We start from the raw sequence: 21,672 nt of genomic DNA, 5'->3' as shown, positions 1-21,672 counted from the left end.
ACAACAATAAAAAAAACAACAAGGGCAACAAAAGGGAATAAATAAATAAAATAAATATTTTAAAAAATCATCATAATTAGAAAAATTCAAATTAAACTGCACTGAGAAGCCTGTATACACTGTTGAGAATAACCAAACACGTCAGCAGTTTTGGGAAATAGTAGACACAGGCTACCATATGACCCAGCAATTCAACTCTTAGCTATATATCCAAAGAACTAAAAAGCTATGTCCATACACACAAAAAGTGTACCTGAATGTTCACAGTAGTATTACTTCTAACAGGCAAAAAAAAAAAAAAAAAGTAGAAAAACCCAGGTGTCAACTGATGAATAAATAAAATATATACTGTATATTCATAAATGAAATCTTAACCAGAAACAAGAAGCAGTCTCTGGCATTTGCTACATCATGGAAATTTTAAAAGCATTATGGCAAGTGACTGAATCCAAACATAAAAGGCCACAGGAGGTAAGGTCCTGTTTGAAAGAAATGTTCCAAAGAGGTGAATCCACAGAGGCAGAAAGTTTCCAGAGCCAAAGGACAAAGTGAGAGACTGCTAATCAATATTTTTTTCTCCCAAATGAGTGCTGAAAATATCCTGAAATTAGGTAATAGTTTATAATTTTGTAGAAATATTATTTTATAGTCTTTAGTGTCATTTATTTACATGACTGTGCATATGTCATTAACCACTGAGTTTTAAGGTATGTGAGTATGTAGATGCTATCTTAATAAAGATGTCAAAATTTTTTTAAAAATTAGAGACTTAAATAAAGAAATGAAGTCATATTTCCACCCTTTTTTCCCCAACACAAACCCACTTTGTGCCCCTTCCTTTTTTCCTGGTGTGTCCAAACTTTGACCTTACCTGTGTTTTACCTATTTAGACAGTTCTTGTCTTCTCTTCAGACACACTTGAAAATTGAATGTATTCCCCCACAACTATGGACATCTAATCTTTGACAAAGGTGCCGAGACTATTAAATAGGGAAAGGAAAGTCTGTCTCTTCAACAAATGGTGTTGGAAAAATTAGGTTGAAAAATGCATAAGAACGAAACTGAACCACTATATTTCACCAAACACAAAAGTAAATTCCAAATGTATCAAGGACTTGGATGTTAGACCAGAAACTATCAAATACTTAGAGGAAAATGTTGGCAGAACTCTTTTCTATCTAAATTTTAAAGGCATCTTCAATGATACAAATCTCAATACAAAGAAGACTAAAACAAGTGGTCTGGGAGGTGGCACAGTGATAAAGCATTGGACTCTCAAGTGTAAGGTCCCAAGTTCAATCCCCGGCAACACATGTGCCAGATTGATGTCTGGTTCTTTCTCTCTCCTCCTATCTTTCTCATAAATAAATAAAATCTTTTAAAAAAAAAGAAGACTAAAAAAAAAAAAAACCAATGATACTTCATCAAATTAAAAAGCTTCTGCACAGCAAAAGAAAACACTACTCAAACAAAGAGACCCCTTACAGAAGATATTTACATGCCATACATTGGAGAAGAGGCTAATAATAACCAAGACGTATAAAGGGCTCACCAAACTCAGAACAAGAAAACAAATGACCCTATCTAAAACTGGGGAGAGGATATGAACAGAATATTCACCAAAGAAGAGATCCAAAAGGCCAACAAAGATATCAAAAAATGCTCTAAGCCATTGATTGCCAGAGAAATGCAAATAAAGACAACTATAAGATACCATTTCACTCCAGTGACATACATCAGAAAAGGTACCAGCAACAAATGCTAGAGACATTGTGGGGCAAAGGAACCCTCCTGCACTGCTGGTGGGAATGTCAATCTGTCCAACTTGCTCTCTGTGGAGAGCAGTCTGGAGAACTCTCAGAAGGCTAGAGGTGGACCTACCCTATGACCCTGAAATTCCTCTCTTGGGGATATATCCTAAGGGACCAGACACACCCATCAAAAAAAAATTTGTGTATACCTATGTTCGTAGCAGCACAATTTATAATAATCAAAACCTGGAAGTAACCCAAATGTCCAACAGTAGATGAGTGGTTGAGGAAATTGTGGTCTATATGCACAATGGAATACTACTCAGCTATTAAAAATGGTGAATTCATCTTCTTTACCCCATCTTGGATGGCGCTTGAAGGAATCATGTGAAGTGAGAAATCAGAAACAGAAGGATGAATATGGGATGATCTCACTCATAGATAGAAGTTAAAAAACAAGATCAGAAGGAAAAGCACAAAGCAGAACATGGACTGGAGTTGGTGTATTGCACCAAAGTAAAAGACTTTTGGATGTGAGGGAGATCTGGCTGCGACATCTGTCACAGCATTGATCGCCAGGGTTGATTCAGCTGATCTGGCTGGCTAAGCGGGTGTCCCCTTCCTCCCTCACTGCTCCATGTGCATCCCTCCCAAAGCTGCATGCTTGGTAGAATAGAGACGGACCCCGGTCTTCGGTCGAGGGTATATGAGTAGCTGCGCTCCCTGCTAGAACCTCCAAACAAGCTCTCAAAGTAAAAGACTCTGGGGTTGATGGGGTGGAGGAGAATAGAGGTCCAAAAATGATGACAGAGGACCTAGTGGGGGTTGTATTGTTATATGGAAAACTGGGAAATTTTGTGCATGTTCAAACTATTGTATTTACTGTCGAATGTAAAACATTAATCCTCCAATAACGAAATTAAAAATAAAAAAGAAAAATAAGATCAGAAGGGAAAACACAAAGCAGAACTTGGACTGGAGTTGGTATATTGCACCAAAGCAAAAGACTCTGGGGTGGGGGTGGGAAGAGGGTTCAGGTCCTGGAACATGATGGCAGAGGAGGACCTAGTTGGGGTTGTATTGTTATGTGGAAAACTGAGAAATAGTACATATGCAGAAACTACTGTATTATACTGTTGACTGTAAACCATTAATGCCCCAATAAAGAAAATAAAAGATAATTGTAAGTATTCTAATGCAGTGATCCCAAGTTTGAGGCAACTGACTATACTAACTTTGTAATTTTTGTACATTTTCCATATCATTATTATTTATCTTTTATTTAAAAATTCAGACCTATCTGATAGGCTAGTGTGAAGATCTTAAAATATGTCTAGCCTGGCACAACTATATACGAATAATGTCAAAGGACATATATTACGGTGATTTTGTGTGTGATACAGCAAATCCTAACAAAAGGATTTTCAAAGTTAACCCAATTACCAAATAATGTGACTGTAACAATAACTATCTATTGTCTTCTTGAACCCTAAGACCGCAGGAACCTCACATTTCCACTATAGAGCCTGTATTTCCCCAGTCCTGGAACCCTAGGGTGGGGCGCACTTTCCTGCATGCTTCTCTCAATTCATACTAAATAATATTGCATCCATTGATCCCAGCCTAATCAATGCAACGAGTACCACCTCAGCATGCTTCACTTCAGACTGTGTCTAGAGACTTCAGGTGTGGAATGACAACCCTTCAGCTTCATTACTCAGGTGAGACCTTTCCTTTCATAGTATTCTCTAATTCCATTCCAGGTGGTTCACTTCCTAACAAAGTCCCAAAACCTAGATATAGACCAGGTCCCGTGAGATAGAGCATATGTTCACATGTATTCATAAACTAGGGCAATATACACCTGAAAGCAAAAGTACACAATAGTCTGCAATGAGTACCCCCCAACACTTCATCTGCACTATTCCAGTCTTTAGGTCCATGATTGTTCAACAATTTGTTTGGCTTTGTATGTTAACACTCTTTTCAGCCACCAGGTTCCGGATGCCAGCATGATGCTGACCAGACTTCCCTGGACTGAAGACCCCACCAATGTGTCCTGGAGCTCTGCATCCCCAGAGACCCACCCAACTAGGGAAAGAGAGAGGCAGGCTGGGAGTATGGACCGACCAGTCAACGCCCATGTTCAGCGGGGAAGCAATTACAGAAGCCAGACCTTCCACCTTCTACATCCCACAATGACCTTGGGTCCATAGTTCCAGAGGGATAAAGAATAGGAAAGCTATCAGGGGAAGGGATGGGATACAGAGATCTGGTGGTGGGAATTGTGTGGATTTGTATGCCTCTTATCCTATGGTTTTGTTAATGTCTCCTTTATTAAATAAATAAAAAAATATGTCTAGCCAATTTGGATACTTATACCAAAGTGTATACTTCCTTTAAAAAGTGTAGACTAATTATTATTTTTTTTAAAATATTTTTTTATTATCTTTATTGCATAGAGAGAGCCAGAAATCAAGAGGGAAGGGGGTGATAGAGGATGGGAGACAGAGAGACACCTGTAATATTGCTTCACCACTCACAAAGCTTTCCGTCTGTGGGGTGGGGGGGCAAAGGGCTCACGCCTGGGTCCTTGTACATTGTAACTTGTGCACTCAACCAGATGTGCCACCACCTAAACCCAAGACTAATTTTTCTACCTTTGCATGCAGGTTTGATTTAAAATATTTTTATTTTATTTTAATGAGAGAGTTACAGAAAGGAAGGCCAGGGCACTACCAAGCTCTGGGTTATAGTGGTGCTAGGGACTGAACCTGGGAGCTCAGAGCGTCAAGCATAAACGTCTTTTGCAGAACCATTATGCTGTCTATTTAGCTCCATTCAGGTTGGATTGAATAACCCACTTCTTTCACAAACAATATGAAGAATGACAGTGCGTGCCTTGAGAAAGACCTTCATGATTTCCTCCTGATCTTTGTGTTTGATTACAAATTCTGGGAGAAGTCAGCTGGAATATTATGATAACAATTAAGTAACCCTATAAAGAGGCCCATATAGGTCTGTAAGAGCCATGGGAGTGAAATATAAGTATCTTTCACCTGGGGCTAGGAGGTGGTGCACCTCGTTAAGTGCTTACATGGACTTGTGTTCAAGCCCCTGGTCTCTACGTGCAAGGTGTCAGCTTCAGAAGTGGTGAAGCAGGGTTACAGGTGTCTGTCTCTCTTCCCTCTTTATCTCCCCCTCTCCTCTCAATGTCTCTCTGTCTCTATCTGATAATAAATAAACATATTAAAAATAGTTATTAACGGTTTGAACTCCCAGCTCCCCACTTGCAGGGAGTCACTTTACAAGTGGTGAAGCAGGTCTGCAGGTGTCTTATCTTTCTCTCCCCCTCTGTCGTCCCCCTCCTCTCTCCATTTCTCTCTGTCCTATCCAACAATGATGACAACAATAATAACTACAACAATAAATCAACAAGGGCAACAAAAGAGAATAAATAAATATTTTAAAAAGTAGTTTTTTTTTAAAAAATCTTCCATCTTAGAAGAAGACCAGTAGCTCCAACGAGGTCTTCAGATGACTACAGCCCCTCTTAGTATGTTAATTGCATCCTTTTGGAAGGTCCTGAGCCAATACTACCAAATTTTAGACCTTCATCAATTATGAGATAATAAATGCTTGTTATTTTCTTTTTGTTTGTTTTTTTTAAATGTTTGTTATTTTCAACATTATATATTTTTTAATATAACAGTAGGTAATTGTCATTTTGGAATGGTATAATGAAATTATAATTCTGGTAAACTGAGGACCTTAAACAAACTGGGTAGTTGAAACAAACAACATCTACTTTTCTCATAGTTCTGGAATCTCTGAGGTATAAGATCAGGCTGTGGGTAGACTTAGTATCTGGTGAGGACCCCCTCCCCACTTCATAGTGCTTTTGTTTTCTGTATTCTGGCATGACTAAGAGGGTGATCTGGGCTCTTTTTATAAGCTTTTGTTTTATAAACTCTTTTTTAAAATAAACTTTCCTTTTAATTGAAAACTATTAAAAATGTTTGTCAATGTATTATATAAAATGTTATTACACTATAGTAGAGATATATATTGTATATTAACCCTGGCATCAAATGATTCCCTTTCTCCCAACTCAAAAAGCTTTGTGGAACCTTTTATGTGAGGAGAATACAATTCATCATAGTACTGCTTCAGCCCTGGAAGACTCAGTAGCTGACACTTCCCTGCCCCTGCCTCATAAGGGGAAGCACATGTAAAAAAAAAAATCAAGCACTTAAAATTTCTCCTTGACCTCAAATGGGCAGAGAAGAAGCACAAAATGCCCACTTCTTCCTATCTTCATTTATTCTTAGCTCTGCTTCTAAAACTTAAATATAATAGAATTCAAACTCTAAACTGAAATGACCTTCTAAACTTCAAGTTCACAGCAAAATTTCATTTTAGGCTAAAAAAAAAAAAAAGATAATGGCAGAGTGGGGAGGGAGCATGAGTTTTGCAGAAAGACTTTTTTTTTCTACCTGCGGCTCTGAAGTCCAAGTTCATTCCCTGTACCACCATAAGCCAAAACCAAGGAGCACTTTGGCTAAAATAATAATAATAAAAAAGATATTGGCAAGCTGCTAAGGGTCTGCACCTGAAGAATTGTTTTACACACAGGGAGAGTCTGACCCAAGGTCTTCTTCGTATAACTGATGGTCTACACTACGTCTACCTAGTTATTTGTAATGTGAGAACAAGCCTATGATTTAACTGCTGATAAGTACTTGTTTTGTGGATGACAGCCACGTTACAACTGTGTTTGAAAAGAATTCTAAACTAACCCTACTGTGGGCAAGGCCTTTGGTGGGCACTTGAGTGCTGGTTTGAAGGGAAAAAATGTGTGTTAGAAGCATGAGATGTTTTTGCAGTGGTTTGAGGGCTGGGCTTGGTAATTATACTCTCGAATGCGCAAATCCAATGTGGCATAATGAAAAACACACCTCTGTTCTGCTTCCAGAACTAATTCCAACTACAGGACAGTCTTTCCTTGGGTCGATCGTGCTCCAGAGAACATGCATTTGCTCCCTGCCTGGGTCTGTAAAGGTACCAGGCACAAGGAAGAGAGGATAAGCATGTGTCTTCCCTCCTTTTCATTTGTTCTTGCCCACTGCTTTTTAAAAATTAATTAATTAATTAATTAATTTATTTATTCCCTTTTGTTGTCCCTGTTGTTTTATTGTTGTAGTTATTGTTGTTGTTGTTGGATATGACAGAGAGAAATGGGGCAGGGGAGACAGAGAGGGGGAGATAAAGACAGACACCTGCAGACCTGCTTCCCCGCACTGGGTAGGAAGAAAACTCTCCCTGCAGGTGGGTCTCCAACCGGGATCCCTGCCGATCCTTGCGTTTTGTGTGACCTGAGCTACCACCCAACTTCCGCCCACTGCTTTCTTTAAGTCTGCCTTCTTCGTCACTTTTACTGTTTATTTACTTATTTGAAAACACACATGAAACCAGTCCTGATAGGAACAAAATGGTCAGCAAGTTAATTGTGCAGTTTGAACCATTAGTACAGTAATATATTGTCCATTTAGTGCCCTTCAGAGTTATAAAATAATAGTTTGTACTGGGTAAGAAGAAAATGCCAGCAAGCCCCACCTGAGGGGGGGATGAAGTAGGGCTACAGGTGTCTATCTTTTTCTCCCCCTTTCTGTCTTCTCCTCAATTTCTTTCTGTCCTGTCCAACAGCAACAATGGTAGCAGCAACAACAACAATAATAACAATAACAGCCACAACAACCATAGAAAAAAGATGGCCTCCAGGAGCAGTGGATTTGTAATGCAGGCACCCAGCCCCAGAGATAACCTTGGAGGCAAAAAAAAAAAACACACAAAAAAAAAAAAAAAAAAAAAAAAAACAACCAGCAAGTAATTATGGAGTTCAATGTCAAAGTTCTTTCTGGCAATAATAGTCTTATCTAAACTCTCTTTGCTTTGATAACCTTTGATTGCTGGAACTCAAAAGAACCAAATATCACCTGGCAGATTAAAAAAAATTTTTTTTCTCACGGATTTTTGAATTGCTTGTTATAGATATTTATAACACTTGTCTTCCCTTATGGATAAAAATTAGCTGATCAAGAAAGGGGAGAAATTTTTGGTCTTATTTGTATCAAATTCAATGGTTATAAAACCTTAAGTACTGGGCCCTGGGAAACAGCATAAAGATTTTATGCAAAAGATTTTCATGCCTGAGGCTCTGAAGTTTCAGGTTCGATCTCTGGTATCACCATAAGCCAGAGCTGACCAGTGCCCTGTTATCTCCCTTGGTATCTCCCTTTCATTAACATAAAAATTTGAAAATAGACAAAGTAATCTCCTAAACTTCCTACATAGAGGATTTTAAATTTTCCATGTGTTGCTAAAGGCCTTACAAAATGACGTTATACGGCACTTGTTTATAATTATAAATTGAATGGAATTTTGTTTGTTTGTTTTATCTTTTCTGAACTCAGTATCAGGGCTAACTGTGATTCTCCTGACTGGTTTTGTTCATTTTGATTGTGATGCTATGCAGCCAATGGAATCCTGGTTGTTATTTTGCAACTGGCATGGAACTAGTAGAAATACATTTTATTATAACTGTTACCCCAGCTTTTATTTTAGTTATCCTGTTCTTTTTCCCCTCTTCACAAAATTTCTTCACTTCCTCTTTTTGGTGTTATATTTTCTTTTTTTTTTAATTTTTAAAAATTATTTATTTATTTATTTATTCCCCTTTTGTTGCCCTTGTTGTTTTATTGTTGTAGTTATTATCGATGTCATTGTTGTTGGATAGGACCGAGAGAAATGGCGAGAGGAGGGGAAGACAGAGAAGAGGAGAGAAAGACAGACACCTGCAGACCTGCTTCACAGCCTGTGAAGCGACTCTCCTGCAGGTGGGGAGCCGGGGGCTCAAACCTGGATCCTTTTGTCAGTCCTTGAGTTTGGCGCCACCTGCGCTTAACCTGCTGAGCTACCGCCAGACTCCCTGGTGTTATCTTTTCACATGTAAATAATTTCAAATCCTTTTTTGGGTAAGAAAAGATTGAATTGTATTTCTTCAGGTGTTATGCTGACCAGAGCAGAGCTACTTACTGCCTTCTACACCATAGGACATATTTCAGAAGATAGTCACCTCAGAGCCTGAAATTGTCATCACGTAGGTGATGAACATAGTTCACAGGCTGCCACACCTGCTTCTATGACTCTTCATGGCACATGAGTATTATCTGTTCTGTTTTCTCCTCATTTTAAGGCAAATATTAGCTTTGATGAATAAAATGGGTTTCATAATTAAATAAATTACAGCTATAACTTTGGTAAAAATTATTGGGTCCTCCATTTCTCCTTTTCAGAAATTCTATTTTTTTAAAAATTTTCTTTATTGGGGGATTAATGATTTACAGTTGACAATAAAATACAATAGTTTGCATATGTGTAACATTACCCAGTTTTCCACATAACATTAAAACCCCAGCTAGGTCCTCCTCTGCCATCATGTTCCAGGACCTGAACCCTCTTCCCACCCCCACCTCAGAGTCTTTTACTTTGGTGCAATACACCAACTCCAATTCAAGTTCTGCTCTGTGTTTTCCCTTCTGATCTTGTTTCTCTTTCTTTTTAAAAATTTCTTTATTGGGGGCTTAGTGCTTTACAGTTTACAGTAAAATACAATAGTTTGTACATGTATAACATTTCTCAGTTTTCCACAAACAATATAACCCCCACTAGGTCCTCCTCTGCCATCATGTTCCAGGACCTGAACCCTCCTCACACCCCCTCCCAGAATCTTTTACTTTGGTGCAATACACCAACTCTAATCCATGCTCTGCTTTGTGTTTTCCCTTCTGATCTTGTTTTTTTAGCTTATTTTATTTTATTTTATTTTATTATTCCCTTTTGTTGCCCTGGTTGTTTTATTATTGTAGTTATTATTGTTGTTGTTATTGATGTTGTTGTTGGATAGGACAGAGAGAAATGGAGAGAGAAGGGGAAGGCAGAGAGGGTGAGAGAAAGATAGATACCTGCAGACCTGCTTCACCACCTGTGAAGCGACTCCCCCTGCAGGTGGTGAGTCAAGGGCTTGAACCGGGATCCTTCCTCCGGTATTTGTGCTTCACACCACATGCACTTAACCTGTTGTGCTACCGCCCGACTCTCACCTTTTAACTTCTATCTATGAGTGAGATCATCCCATATTCATCCTTCTGTCAAGAGCCATCCAAGATGGGGTAAAGAAGATGAATCCACCATTTTTAATAGCTGAGTAGTATTCCACTGTGCATATAGACCACAATTTCCTCAACCCCTCATCTATTGTTGGACACCTGGGTTGCTTCCAGGTTTTGATTATTATACATTGTGCTGCTATGAACATAGGTATACACAAATCTTTTTGGATGGGTGTGTCTGGTCCCTTAGGATATATCCCCAAGAGAGGAATTTCAGGGTCATAGGGTATGTCTACCTCTAGCCTTCTGAGAGTTCTCCAGACTGCTCTTCACAGAGAGCAGTTGGACAGATTGACATTCCCATCAGCAGTGCAGGAGGGTTCCTTTGCCCCCACAATGTCTCTAGCATTTGTTGCTGGTACCTTTTCTGATGTATGTCACTGGAGTGAAATGGTATCTTATAGTTGTCTTTATTTGCATTTCTCTGGCAATCAATGGCTTAGAGCATTTTTTGATATCTTTGTTGGCCTTTTGGATCTCTTCTTTGGTGAATATTCTGTTCATATTCTCACTCCAGTTTTGGATGGGGTCATCTGTTGTCTTGTACTGAGATTGGTGAGTTCTTTCAGAAATTTTTTACCCAAATTTCTCTTATAGTTTCTTATCTTCCAGGGTTCTATTCCAAGAAGTCACCCCTTTCCCATGATTATTTTGTGTAGTGATTGCCTGCTTCTTTGCTAGTGTTTTTTTTAAATTTATTGGAAGATACTTTATGCCATGTAATACAGTTTTCTTTTTCTTATTTTATTTCTTTATTGGGGAATTAATGTTTTACATTCAACAGTAAATACAATAGTTTGTACATGCATAACATTTCCCAGTTTTCCATATAACAATACAACCCCCACTAGGTCCTCTGTCATCCTTTATGGATCTGTATTCTCTCCACCCACCCACCCTAGAGTCTTTTTCTTTAGTGCAATATTCCAATTTCAGTTCAGGTTCTACCTGTGTTTTCTTTTCTGATCTTGTTTTTCAACTTCTGCCTGAGAGTGAGATCATCCCATACTCATCCTTCTGTTTCTGACTTATTTCACTTAATACGTATTTTTCAAGGTCCATCCAAGATCAGCTGAAAACGGTGAAGTCACCATTATTTTTTTACAGCTGAGTAGTATTCCATTGTGTATATATACCACAACTTGCTCAGCCACTCATCTGTTGTTGGACACCTGGGTTGCTTCCAGCTTCCAGGTTTTGGCTATTACAAATTGTGCTGCCAAGAACATATGTGTACACAGATCTTTTTGGATGGGTGTGTTGGGTTCCTTAGGATATATCCCCAGGAGAGGAATTGCAGGATCATAGGGTAGGTCCATTTCTAGCCTTCTGAGAGTTCTCCAGACTGTTCTCCACAGAGAGTTGGACCAACTGACATTGCTACCAGCAGTGTAGGAGGGTTCCTTTGACGTCACAACCTTTCCAGCATTTGCTGCTGTTACCTTTTCTGATGTATGACATTCTCACAGGAGTGAAGTGGTATCTCATTATTGTCTGTATTTGCATTTCTCTGACAATCAGAGACTTGGAGCATTTTTTCATTTTGTTTCTCAACCTATTGGATCTCTTCTGTGGTGAATATTCTGTCCATGTCCTCTCCCCATTTTTGGATATTTGTTATTTTGGTTATTTGTTGTCTTGTTGATATTTGCAAATTCTTTCTATATTCTGGTTATTAGCCTCTTGTGTGATGTATGGTATGTAAAGATCTTCTCCCATTCTGTGAGGGGTGTCTTGGTTTGGGTATTAGTTTCTTTAGCTGTGCAGAAACGTTTTAATTTTATGTAGTCCCACAGGTTTATGCTTGTCTTTTTTTTAAAAAAAAATTTTTTTTTACTTAAGGAAGGATAAATGAACAAAACCATAGGGTAGGAGAGGTACAACTCCACACAATTCCTACCACCCAATCTCCATATCCCATCCACTCCCCTGATAGCTTTCCCATTCTCTATCCCTATGGGAGCATGGACCCGGGTCATTGTGGGTTGCAGAAGGTGGAAGGTCTGGCTTCTGTAATTGCTTCCCCGCTGAACATGGATGTTGACTGGTTGGTCCATACTCCCAGTCTGCCACTCTCTTTCCCTAGTAGGGTGGTCTCTGGGGAAGCAGAGCTCCAGGACACATTGGTGGGGTCTTCAGTCCAGGGAAGCCTGGCCGACATCCTGATGGCATCTGGAACCTGGTGGCTGAAAAGAGAGTTAACATACAAAGCCAAACAAATTCTTGAACAATCATGGACCCAAAGGTTGGAATAGTGGAGAGGAAGCGTTGGGGGGGTACTCACTGCAAACTCTAGTGTACTTCTGCTTTCAGGTATATATTTTGCACTAGTTTATGGATATGTGTGAACATATGCTCTATCTCACGGGACCTGGTCTATATCTAGGTTTTGGAACTTTGTTACAAAGTGAACCACCTGGGATGGAATTAGAGAATACTATGAAAGGAAAGGTCTCACCCGAGTAATGAAGCTGAAGGGTTGTCATTCCACACCTGAAGTCTCTGGACACAGTCTGAGCTGAAGCATGTTGAGGTGGCAATCATTGCATTGATTAGGTTGTGATCAGCAGATGCAATATTATTTGATATGGATTGGGAGAGGCATCCGGGAAAGTGGGCCCTATCCTATGGTTCCAAGACTTGGGGAAATATAGGCTCTATAGTGGAAATGCTCTGAGGTTCCTGCTGTCTTAGGGTTCAAAAAGACAATGGATAATTAATGTTACCATCACATTATTTGGTAATTGGGTTAACTTTGAAAAGTCCTTTTGTTAGGGTTTGCTGTATAGTACCCAGTATCTTGTATATAGCGGTACCATTGGTTGCTTCTGAGGTTTATGCTTGTCTTAGTCTTCTTTGTAATTGGATTCGTTTTATTGAAGATGCCTTTAAAATTTATGCGGAAAAGAGTTCTGCCTATAATTTCCTCTAAGTATATGATAGTTTGTGGTCCAGAATCCAAGTCCTTGATCCACTTGGAATTTACTTTTGTATTTGGTGAAATATAGTGGTTCAGTTTCATTCTTCTGCATGTTTCAATCCATTGTTTCCAACACCATTTGTTGAGGAGACTCTGCTTTCCCCATTTAATAGTCTGGGCACCTTTGTCAAAGATTAGATGTCCATCAGTGTGAGGGCTTGCTTCTGGGCTCTCAATTCTATTACACTGGTCAGTGTGTCTATTCATGTTCCATTACCAAGCAGTTTTGATGACAATGACCCTATAATACAATTTGAGATCTGGGAGTGTGATGCCTCCAGTTCTGTTCTTTTTTCTCAAAATTGTTTTGGCAGTTCTAGGTCTTTTCTGGTTCTAGATAAACATTTGTAGCATTTGTTCTCTTATCCTAAAAAATGTGTTTGGGATCTTGATGAGGATAGTATTCAATTTGTAGATGGCTATGGGTAGTATATTCATTTTGATGTTAATTCTTCCAACCCATGAACATGGAATATCTTTTCACTTCTTTGTGTCTTTTTCAGTTTCCTTGAGTAGTGACTCATAATTTTCAGTATGCAAGTCTTTCACTTCTTTGGTTAGGTTTACTCCTAGATATTTTATTGTTTTTGTTGCTACAGTAAAAGGAATTGATTTCTGGATTTCAATTTCTTCTAACTTAATGTTTGCATAGAGGAATGCCACTGACTTTTGAATGTTAATTTTGTAGCCTGACGCCTTACTGTATTGCCTGATGATTTCCAAAAGCTTCTTGCTGGATTCCTTAGGTTTTTCTATGTATACTATCATGTCATCTGCAAATAGGGAGAGTTTGACTTCTTCTCTTCCAATATGTATTCCTTTAATTCCTTGCTCCTTCCTGATTGCTATGGCAAAAACTTTCAACACTATGTTGAATAGTAATGGTGATAGTGGGCATTCCTGTCTAGTACCTGATCTGAGGGGAAATGCTTCCAGTTTTTCACCATTGAGTATGATGTTGGCTGTAGGTGTGCTACATATAGATTCCACTATCTTCAGGTATTTTCCATCTATTCCCATTTTTTGTAGTGCTTTGATCATAAAGGGATGTTGTATTTTGTCAAAGGCTTTCTCTGCATCTATTGAAATGACCATGTATGTGGTTTATGGTCTTGCTTTTGTTGATGTGGTGGATCAGGTCGATTGGTATATGTATATTAAACCAAACTTGCATGTCTGGGATAAACCCCAGCTGGTCGTAATCTTTTTAATATACTGCTGTATCCAGTTGGCTAGAATTTTGTTCAATATTTTCGCATCTATGTTCATCAGAGATAACGGTCTGTAGTTTTCTTTTTTGGTTGTGTCCCAGTCTGCTTTTGTTATCAGAGTGATGTTGGCTTCATAGAAGCTGGAAGGAAGTATTCCAGTGTCTTCAATCTTCTAGAAGACCTTTAAAAGTAGAGGTATAGTTCTTCTTTGAAGGTATTGTATAATTCATTTGTAAAACCATCTGGTCCAGCAGTTTTATTTTTTGGGAATATTTCTGATAACTATTTCAATTTCATTAGCTGTGATGGGCCTGTTCATGTTATCTACTTCCTCTTTACTTAGTTTTGGAAGTTGGTAGGTATCTAGGAAATCGTCCATTTCTTCCAGGTTCTCTAGCTTGGTGGCATATAGTTGTTCATAGAAGCCTCGCATGATATGCTGAATTTCTGTGGTGTCTGTTGTGATATCTCCTCTTCAATTTACTATCGGATTTATTTGGGTCTTTTCCCTTTCTTGTTTTGTGAGTCTGGCTAAAGTTTTTTCAATTATGTTCACTTGTTTGAAAACCAACCTCTACTTTCGCTGATCTTTTGTATAGTTTTCTTCTTTTCGGTTATTGATTTCTGCCCTAACTTTAGTGATTTCTGTCCTTCTGGTTGCTTTAGGGTTCCTTTGTTGTTGTTGTTGTTGTTGTTGTTGTTCTTCTTCTTCTTCTTCTTCTAGGTCTTTAAGATTTGCAATCAGGCTGTTTATTTGTGCTTTTTCTTGTTTCCTAATGTGTGCTTGTATGGCTATGAACTTCCCTCTCAGTACTGCCTTAGCTATGTCTCAAATATTTTGATAGCTTGTGTCTTCATTTTCATTGAACTCTAGAAACATTTTGATTTCTTCCTTTATTTTCTCTTTGACCCAGAAGTTGTTCAGAAGTATACTGTTGAGCTTCCACATTTTGGGACTATTACTAATCGTTTGTTGATTGTTAAGTGTTAGTTTAATTCCACTGTGATATGAGAAGATGCTTGGGATGATTTCAATGCTCTTGAATTTGCTGATGCTGTCTTTGTGTCCCAACATATAGTCTATCCTTGAGAATGACCCATGTGGCCTTGAGTATAATGTGTATTCCAGTTTCTTGGGATGAATGACTCTGAAAATGTCCAATAGTTCTAGTTTATCTATCTCTTCATTTAGCTCCCTCATGTCTTTATTGATTTTCTGCCTGGATGATCTGTCAAGTTGAGAGAGTGAGGTGTTGAAGCCCCCTACTACGACTGTGTTGCTGTTATATATTGCTGTAGCTCTTTTAGTAGACGTTTGATGTATTTAGATGGCTTCTTATTAGGTGCATAGATGTTAATAATTGTTAAGTCGTCTTCATTGACTGATCCTCTGAGCGTTAAATAGTGTCCATTCCTATCTTTTTTAATCTTATCTATTTTAAAATCTATTGTGTCACATATGGGAATAGCTGCTCCTGCCCTTTTTTTGTGGGCCATTGGCTTGTATGATAGTTTTCCATCCTTTCACTTTAAGTCTGTGTTTGTCCTGTTGAGTTAGGTGGGTTTCCTGTAGACAGCATATTGTTGGGTTGTGTTTTCTGATCCATCTTCCTATTCTGTGTCTTTTAATAGGTGAATTCAGGCAACTGACCTTTATTGATATCAAAGACTGAAGATATTTTAACGCCATTCTTGTAGAGTTTTAGAGTGTTCTGGTATATGGCATATTTATGGTGGTCTGACAGTTTGTAGGAGACCTTTCAGAACTTCTTTCAGGGCAGGCTTGATGATAGTTGATTCCTTCAACTGTTGCTTGTCTGAGAAGGTTTTTATGCCTCCATCTAGTCTGAATGACAGTCTAGCAGGATACCGTAATCTTGGTTGAAAGCCTTTCTCATTGAACACTCGACAGATATCTTGCCATTCTCTTCTGGCCTGTAGTGTTTGTGTGGAGAAATCTGCTGCTAATCTTATGGGCTTTCCTCTGTAGGTGACTCTGTGTTTTTCTCTTGCAGCCTTCAGGATCCTTTCTTTATCCTTATTCCTTTCCATTCTAAATATGATGTGTCTTGGTGTCTTTAAGTCTGGGTTCATTCTGTTTGGGACCCTCTGGGCATCCTGAATCTTTATGTCTTTTTTGTTGTTTAGATTAGAGAAGTTTTCAGCTATTATGGCCTGAAGAATGCTTTCTTCCTCTCCCTCTATTTCTTCCACTGGTAAGCCAATAATGTGTATATCGTTTCTTTTGAAGTCATCCCATAGGACTCTGTTTTTGTGTTCAGTATCTCTTAATCTCTTTTTGAGATCTTTTATTTATTTTTTAGTTGTCTCTAATTCATCCTTGATCTTGCTAATTCTGTCTTCAGCCTCATTGATTCTATTCTCTCTTCCCTCTACTGTTTTCTGGAGTTCCTCTAGTTTGTTACCCTGTTCTGATAATGTTTTAGCTTGTTCAGTTAGTAGTGTTCTTAGCTCAGCTATTTCAGCTTCTAGTTCTCTAATAACCTTGAGATAATTATTGTTTTCTTCCAGAGTCTCATTTGTTGTTCCTGTATTTCTGATTACAATTCTTTCAAACTCTTTACTCACTCCTGTGATTATTTCCTTAGCTAGTGTTTGGATGTTTATCTCATTATATTGTGCTTCACCCTTTGGGGGGCTTTTAGCTGGACTCTTGTCCTGGTTCATTTCTCCAATATTTCTTCTTGTTGGTTTATCCATTTTATATATTATGTTATGAGTTCCCTCTCTCAGTACTTTTCAAATCACTGATCACTATTGCCTGGATTGATTTGTGTCTAAGTGAGGTAATTAAAGGGTTCACAGTGGTGGAAGTTAACAGTTGTTTCAATAGTATTTTAATCCTTGATTTGGAGCTCAGTGGTTAAAAGCCTCTTTTGTGCTTTTTTTTCCCTTTAGGCTATGGGAGTCTGAGGGTTTTTAACCTATAAGTAGGCATTTTAGCTTAATCACTGACTCCTGACCAAGAGATCAAGCAGGGCAGGGCAGAGATAATCTAGTGGTTATGCAAAGAGACTTTCACAGCCCCACTGTTATGCCTCTGAGGTATAGGTCTTCTGTGTTTCCTGGTTAGATCTCTCCCCTGTTGTCCCTCCCTGCTGCTGCTCCAGATTCTGAGGGCAGTAGCAATGGAGACTCAGAGTTGCACTTGGTGAGTCTCTGGGGAGTCCTCTCCTCTCTTCAGCTTTCGCCTTGTTGGTGGAACAGACTGGAGGTGGTGTCTCAACTGATAAACTGCAGGAGTGTTAACAGCCACTTAATCTCTCCCTAGGCTCCTCTCTGTCCACCAGCCACATGTGTTTGCTCTCATTGGTGATTTGGTGGGTTCCTGAAGTCGTTCTAGTCCTGTCTTGTTTTGGTCCCAGGTGGTCTCCTTTGGTATTCCTAGTTGATCTTTAAGAGGAGAGGAGAGCAAAGCAGAGCAACAGATCTGCTGCTGCTCATAGCCCCGCCTCTGGAAGTCCTCTCATCGGAAAACTGTTTTCTTGACCATCTTCATAGTTCTGTTGTTTGGCTCATAGCTTGTAGCCAACAAATATATTTACTGACGTAATGACCAGTATCTATAAAGCCATGCATTACAACAAATAAAAACACATCTATGTATTAATTGCCATCTTTTTAAGCTTCTGATGTTGGAAATAGTATTTCTAGTCAATATTTAGACTTTTATAAACATGGAATATTGTGAAACAATGTAAGAAATGATTTAGAAGAGTGTTGATTGTTATGAAACAATGTCAGTGGTCTATTGGGAAGATAACAGAAAACAGAGCAGATAAAATGTTCCTTTGTGGGTGTTAGGCAGTAGTGCAGCAGATTAAGCACAGGTGGCACAAAGGACTGGTGTAAGGATCCCAGTTCGAGTCCCGGCTCCCCACCTGCAGGGGAGTTGCTTCACAGGCGGTGAAGCAGGTCTGCAGGTGTTTATCTTTCTCTCCCCCTCTGTGTCTTCCCCTCCTCTTTCCATTTCTCTCTGTCCTAGCCAACAATAATGACATCAATAACAACAACAGTAATAACTGCAACAATAAAACAACAAGGGCAACAAAAGGGAATGATTGAATGAATGAATAAATAAATAAATAAATATGTTCCTTTGCACCTTGAAAGTACTCATCCAACAGTCAACAACCACTTTTTAAATATACGAATGATTGAGATGAGTTTATAACAGAAAATAGAATGACAGAAAAATTGACAGTGAAGAAAAATAAGGCAGCTCCAAGAGTTCAGAAAAGAAAATGGAAGGAGAATTAACATCTCTGGAAGGTGTCTTTGATTTCAGACATCTCCATCGTACCCATGGAATAATTCAGTCCAGAGATCGCCCGCAGGGTTCAAGTTTTTACACATCCTGAAAACCTTATCCTGAGCTATTGATTTTATTTTAATTTACCACATCACTGATCAGCTCTGGCTTATGGTAGTGTGGGGGATTGAACCTGGGACTTTGGAGCCTCAGGCATGAGAGTCTCTTTGCATAAATATTATGCTATTTATTCATTTATTTATTTATATGACAAGATACAGAGAGAAAGATGAGATAGATAAATAGATAGGTAGGTAGATAGAGAGATAAAGACTTCAGAGCACAGCTCAGGTCTGGCTAATGGTGATGATAGGAATTGAACCTGGGGCCTCAGAGCCTCAGACATGAAAATCTTTTTGAATAACCATTGTGCTGCCTCCCCAACCCCTACTTAAAACTCTTAATTATACCAAGCAGAAAGGATACAAAGAACATATCTGTTAAACCAAAGTTATTTTAGAAAATGCATAAGGTGACTGAGATAAATCCCCAGAATTGACTTTTTTTTTCTTTGCCTCCAGGGTTATTGCTGGGGCTTAGTGCCTGCACCATGAATCCATTGCTCCTGGAGGTTATTTTTTCCCCCTTTAGTTGCCCTTGTTGTATATCATTGTTGTTATTATTGTTGTTATTGCTGTCATTGTTGTTGGATAGGACAGAGAGAAATGAAGAGAGGCGGGGAAGACAGAGAAGGGGAGAGAAAGATAGACACCTGCAGACCTGTTTCATTGCCTATGAAGTGACACCCCCGCAGGTGGGGAGCCGTGAGCTGGAACTGGGATCCTTAGCCGGTCCTGTGCTTAACCCGCTGCACTACTGCCTGCCTTCCAAAAAAGGATTTTTATTGTTAATTTCAACATGGAATTTCTTTGCTGATGCCCCATTTAAAATACAAACACTATCACAAGTGTAGTTTGTAAATAAGACTTGATGAATTACAAAGGCTATATTTTTCTATAAATATGTTATTTTTCTCTCCCCCTTCCATATCGATTTTTCTTTCTTTCAATCCAATCAATAAATAAGATGTTTTTAAAAATAATGACTTAAAGTAATAGAAATAAAAACAAACAAGCCAAAATTCCACTGAACCTATCTTCTCCCCCACTTCCATGGCATGTAGTTTCCCCAGCCCCCTCCCATTGCCAATGGCAAAACATGTTGGCTTTCTGGTGGGGTGATCTCCAGGAGAAAGGTAACGGACTGGTTCTTTCTCGCTCGCTCAAGGGACGACATGAAGTCAAGACACCGGGGAGACCTGCAGAGTGCTCAGATCTCAGATCTCAGGTCTCGTTTATTAGCAGGTGGGCAAAGGTTTAAATAGAAAACCAAACAAGGAACATTATTCAAATATGTCAGAAATTACAGGTTTCTTAAAGGTCAGCTTGCCCATATGGTAGGGGGCTGGTATGACAAGAATTGATGCAGATACGTAAAGGTCAAGATAATTAGTCTCCTGATGCAGGCATTTAATTACCCAAAGGCGTTTGAGGGGAGGAGAGGGGTTGAAACAGTTAAGGCAAGATAGAGAGAAGATAAGCAAATTAAGGACATCAAAGGGCACTGCTAGGAGTGTGTAATAAGGTGTGTTCTCCTCTGTGAACTTTGAGTAAGTGAATCTTAAAGTAGGCGGCCATGTGGTCTGCAGTTAATGGAGAGAAGTATTGAGGTCTCTGTGGGCTTGAGAGACTAACAAGGCAAGCTTAGTCTGGGAGACTTTTTCCCTCTTGGCTCACCTCTATGACGAGAGAGACTTACAAGCGGGGTATCTATCCAGACCTCCATCCAAGGATGGGAGAGCTCCCCTATGCTCTACCAAGCTATCACATAGTCCCACAAAAACATGTTCCTTTGGTGCCTGGCGTATTATACAGGATGCCTGTCTAATGGATCACCTTGCTTTCTCTTTCCCTTCCCCTCCCAGAATCACTTCCTAGGACACCAGAGCTGCTTGCCCAGGGTCTGTTTGCCTGCAAACTCCAGAGAAGCTCCCCATGGCTTTGTGACAGTCTCTACTACCTCCTCTTAGTGTTAAGAATTGTATTGCGGTAGTAGGCGATAGCGCCGCTGGCTAAGCACAGGTGGCATGAAGTGCAAGGACCGGCGTGAGGATCCCAGTTCGAATCCCGGCTCCCCACATGCAGGGGAGTTGCTTCACAAGCAGTGAAGCAGGTCTGCAGGTGTCTTTCTTTCGCTCCCTCTCTCTGTGTTCTACTCCTCTCTCCATTTCTCTCTGTCCTGCCCAACAACGATGATATCAATAACTACAACAATAAAACAACAAGGGCAACAAAAGGGGATAAATAAAGAAATAAATTTTTAAAAAAAGAATTATATTGTATAGTTTCTTTCAGACCATGCAGTATTCACTGGGTTTCTCTAATTACTATCAGGTGGCTAAGATTGAGAAAGTCAAAGTAGTTACATCTTCAGCTTTTCTTGCCTATTTTTTATTTATTTATTTTTTATTTTTATTTTTTTTCCTCCTCCAGGGTTATTGCTGGGCTTGGTGCCTGCACCATGAATCCACCGCTCCTGGAGGCCATTTTTTCCCCCTTTTGTTGCCCTTGTTGTAGCTTCGTTGTGGTTATTATTATTGCCCTTGTTGACACAATTCGTTGTTGGATAGGACAGAGAGAAATGGAGAGAGGAGGGGAAGACAGAGAGGGGGAGAGAAAGATAGACACCTGCAGACCTGCTTCACCGCCTGTGAAGCGACTCCCCTGCAGGTGGGGAGCCGGGGGCTCGAACCGGGATCCTTACGCCAGTCCCTGAGCTTTGCGCCACATGCGCTTAAGCCACTGCGCCACCGCCGGACCCCCTTGCCTATTTTTTCTTGCCTATTTTTTGTATGACTACTCATGTGTATAAATCATTTATCATGTAGCTAGGTTTTATAAACAATAAGCAAAGGAAGAGCACTGCCTCTACCTTTACAAATGACAATGAAACTATGTTTTTTTTTTTTTTTAATTGGGTAGGGCCAAGAGAAATTGAGAGGGAATGGGGAGATAGAGAGGGAGACAGAGAGATGCCTGCAGCCTTCCTTCACTACTTGTGAAGTGCCCTTCTTGCAGGTGGGGAGCTGGGGGTCAAACCAGGATCCTTACACAAGTCCTTGTGCTTTGTACTATGTGTTCTTAACCCAGTGAACCATCTCCTGGTC

Source organism: Erinaceus europaeus, chromosome 7 (genome assembly GCF_950295315.1).
Source record: "Erinaceus europaeus chromosome 7, mEriEur2.1, whole genome shotgun sequence".
Classification (NCBI taxonomy): Eukaryota; Metazoa; Chordata; class Mammalia; order Eulipotyphla; family Erinaceidae; genus Erinaceus; species Erinaceus europaeus.
This window is presented reverse-complemented; position numbering follows the sequence as displayed.